The sequence below is a fragment of the Octopus sinensis genome, linkage group LG5 (genome assembly GCF_006345805.1).
Source record: "Octopus sinensis linkage group LG5, ASM634580v1, whole genome shotgun sequence".
Lineage (NCBI taxonomy): Eukaryota > Metazoa > Mollusca > Cephalopoda > Octopoda > Octopodidae > Octopus > Octopus sinensis.
Genome location: NC_043001.1, coordinates 96,926,358 through 96,931,357, shown reverse-complemented (window position 1 = coordinate 96,931,357; position 5,000 = coordinate 96,926,358).

The window sequence follows — 5,000 nt, the reverse complement described above, 5'->3', positions numbered from 1 at the left end:
GAAGCATCGACGCCTCCTGATGGCTTTAGAGAGAGAGAGAGAGAGAATATGTATTTGAGTATATATATAACTGGGAATGCACATAGTCCATTTCCAGAGATATTTACTTTGAATGCCTATTATCTCATATCTGATTAGCCTGTAACATGCTCCACGATTTTGGCATACATACTTTATTAGTATTTCCTCCTCTATTCTTTATACTCTTGGAAATCTTCGAAAGCCTTTTGAGGGCAACTTTATTTCAATTCTTACTATTCATAACTGACTTCACAAATTGGGTATTCATAACTTATTGGGAATTTCTAAATCAAGATACTGTGAAAGATCTCTGTAAATGCACAAAAAAAAAACGTTTTAAGGTCTACGTACTTTGCAATATATGTGTTTTAGTTTTCACTCAATGTATATTTAGTATTATATTATATATATATATATATATATATATATATGTGTGTGTGTGTGTGTGTGTGTGTGTGTGTATGTGTGTATATTAAAGTATATTTATTAATTATTTATTTTATTATTCTAGTTTATTTTTAACCTGATGAGTGGCTATATTTATATCGAAGTGATTTTACTACTACTATTAAAAGTTTACTATAATCATTTGTTAAATATAGCAACGAAACACGTGTCGTTATTCTACCAATTATATACGTTTTCATTATTTTTTTGCAATTTACTTATCATTGGTATTTTATTGTTATTTTAATTTTAATATTTCTAGTATATGTAATTTTCTAGATAGTGTAATTTAATTGTTCATTTTGAATTGATAAAAGGTGTTTTTTCTAATTTTATATATATATATATATATTATATTGTGTGCAATTTGATTTAGTATATCTAAATTGAATTTTTTGCCTGTAAGTTAGGATTAATATTCCCTCAAATAATAATAAATATATATATAGATGCGGTGAGGTAATTGTCGTCTAAACTATGCAAAAATGAAAATAACACGGACATTTCATTTTAACATTAATATATACCAAAATTATACAAAGATTACGTGAAATACTAAAGAGCAAATTTATTAAATAAAATCACCATTGGCTTCAACCTCGGCCTCCAGACGACATCGAAATCTTTTGTAACGCTTTTTGGGTGGTATCCTTGTTTTTAGTTGGAGAATACTGGCATAATTTTTGCCTTAAGTTCAGCTTGGGTGTAACAGGAGTTTTTTGCGTCTCACGCTCAAATGCGCCCGGCACGTAATAATCAAGTGGGTTGCAGATGTTAGGGGTTTTCCTTCTTGTGTGTCATGGTGCAGATTCCTGTTGCCAGACTGGGTTTTGCAGCACCCACCCTCCTGACTTAGAGCAGCACTACCTCCACCAGGCACTTGAAGTAAACCTCCGTGTTGAGTCTGAGACAGTATGAAATGAATGGAGGCATAACGTCGCGATCAATACTTTTCACTCCAACCAACGTGATGTTGATTGGATGTTTGATTTTTATCACTCTAGTTACATGTTATGGGGACTCAGATTGCCACACAACACTTTGAAATATTCGTATTGGAGCTTCAAGCGCGAATGACAAGCAGTATGGCACGTCATTTCCAAATTTCTGGTAGAGTGAATCGCGTCATAATGCTGCTTGTCTCCCAGACGGTACCCAACTGACCCTACTAAACCTTTTAGTCGACAAAATCAAAAACATTGATTGTCCATGCGCGAAATTAAACATAAAACATGGCGACAATTTACCCATCGCAACCTCTATATATATAAATATATATATGTAGGTGTGTGTGTGTACACACACACATGCCTATATATATATAAATATATATATGTATGTATTTGTGTATACACACACATAAATATATATATTATATACGTATATATATGAATGCATATATGCGTACACTCATACATACATACATACCTACATACATACATACATGCATGCATACATACATACATACATACATACATACATACATACATACATACATACATACATACATACATACATACATACATACATAAAGCAATCTGTAGGAAGAATAAACGAAAGTAGCTTGGGAAAGAGATAAGACATAGCTGCTGACTTCAATATTTTATCGTGTATGAGTTGAATATTCTTGTCGCTGACTGCCACTAATCTTTTCGAATTGTGGTAATTATATTTGATTAGCACCTCATAAACGTTTCATTTCAAAAGTTAATATTTATTGTTGCTTTCTCATAAGATATTACTGAATCTGTATATCGTACCGTTTTGAAATTTTAATAACACGTTTCAAGTAAAGAAATCTAAGCGGAAAACAGCTACCAATTTTCATGTGTTAAAAGTTCTAGAACGTTATTGCCCATGTCACAAATGTCTGAATCTCTAAGTGTAAGATAACATTTCAAAGAATACACTTCACCAAGTTTTACCATTTTGCACAAGCGATAACGTTCAACAATTCTGTTGTTGAATGTTTTAATTGTCTATCGTCGATGGAGTAATCTATCTAACTGCAATTTTGTAGACAACAGCGCTAAATTATAATGGCATTTGAGTCATTTATGGCACTTTAAAATAGAGTCAAGTTACTTGAAGTGATATAGTAATTTTACTGTATGTTACTTATCGTTATTACGATTGCGAAACAAAGTAGAGAATGCCACGAAATAAGGTTTTCTAGGAATAAACCAAATTTAGTTGTTATGAATGTTAGATTATATTTGGGTAATTTCATTTTGTGTTAAATTGTAACTTATTTATTTCTATTCTAGAAGTTTTCCCAAATCACACAGGACATCAAACTTGGGAGTGAGTTTCTACGCGGTACTTCCAACTGATAAAAGTAAGGGCGACACCTCTGTCAAATGTCTTAATTTTCTGTCTTAATACAGAACAGCAAGGGTTTTAATATGTGATCGGCATAACTTTCTTAAAATAAAGAGAACAAATAGTTGAGATGGCATGAGTTGATTGATTTTGATTACAGTATTACTTGCTCAGAATTATCTGGAAATAAGCATCATTAGACTACGGCCATGCAGGGGCAGCGAATTCATGGGTTCATGTGATCAAGCCGACCCCAGTTTTACATATATTCTTAAACGTATAATACTCATACGGCACTTTAAGGATTTGGATATGCAAGAACAAATACAAAACATGCGCACATAAACACATACAAACACATATACGAACACAAACGCGCTCACACAAACACAGACACTCAGATACATATGTATATAAGAATGTATTTCCCTTGAATCATTCGGTCAACTAAGTCATCGTCAGACTATGGATTAACAAGTCGGTCTTTCGAAGTCACTGTCAACAGTATTCTTGTTTAAGTATAAAAATATCATGGAGAAAATGTAATACACTGGACTGGAATCCATACGTTTGCGAAACGGACTTCTTGAACACACAGTGCCTGGATATGTTAGAATTTAAATTTAAAAATGTTAATATTAACATGTATATATATCTATATATATATATATATATATATGATATATATATATATATATATTATATATATATGTGTGTATATATATGTGGTGTACATATATTATATATATGTATATGTATATGTATATATATATGTGTACATATATATGTACAATATTGTGTATGTGTGTGTGTGTGTATATGTATATGTATATTTATATATATATTTATATGAGCTGGCAGAAACGTTAGCGTGCCGGGCGAAATGCTTAGCGGTATTTCGTCTGTCGTTACGTTGTGAGTTCAAATTCCGCTGAGGTCGACTTTGCCTTTCATCATTTCGGGGTGGATAAATTAAGTACCAGTTACGCACTGGCGTCGATGTACTCGACTTAATCTGTTTGTCTGTCCTTGTTTGTCCCCTCTCTGTTTAGCCCCTTGTGGGTAATGAAGAAATATATATATGTATGTATGTATGTATGTACATATATACGGAAAACGTACGTGCTGCTGCAAAATGCAACACTTGTTAGCATGAAGCTTTATATAGCACATTCCTTCTTTGGGAAAGAGAGAAATTAATTAAAATTCTTTAATATCCAATCCTAGCAATTACATCATAACAGATCGAGGAGTCAATATGTCAATAAAGTTCATTCAAGTTGAAATTTAAATTATTTGACATATCACACTGACCCTATCTAATCATATGCAAATTTAGGCAATACATTAGATGCGCCTATATCCCATCAAATTATTTGTGTATAACATTATCTATTATTATCATCATTATTATTTTCATCATTATTATTATTGTTATTGTTGTTGTTATTATTTATTATTATTATTATTAATATTATTATTATTATTATTATTACTCTTATTATTATTATCATTATTATTGTTATCATTATCATCACCATTATCCTCATCAACATCATCCTATCATATATTATTATTAATTATGATGATGATTGTTATTATTGTTATTATTATTATTATTATTATTATTATTATTATTATTATTATTAATATAAAAAAATAATCACCATTATCCTGATCAGCATCATCAGCGTCATCACCGTCATTATCATCATCATTATCACCATCATCATCATCAGCAGCAGCAGCGGCGGCAGCAACAGCGTCGTCATTATCCCCAGGATCATGGTTGTCAATACTACTGTGAGATCGTATTGAATTTGAAATCAAATATCAACTTCAAACACGTATAGATACATTAAATCAACACATTATTTAATTAAATGTTAACTCCGATGCTTTAGATAATTTAGATTTTTACAACTGTGCCTAATGTAAGACGTGTTATCGGCCATAATTTACAATAGTAAGGAAATCAGAATTGTGTGAAAAATTTGTGAATGTGTTCGTGCAATTTGTTGCAATCAATCATCATCACCATTATTATTATTATCATCATTATTATTATTATTATTATTATTATTATTATTATTATTATTATTATTATTATTATTATTATTATTATTATCATCATTATTATTATTATTATTATTATTATTATTATTATTATTAATTATTTTATTATTATTATTATTATTCAGTAGTTTTAT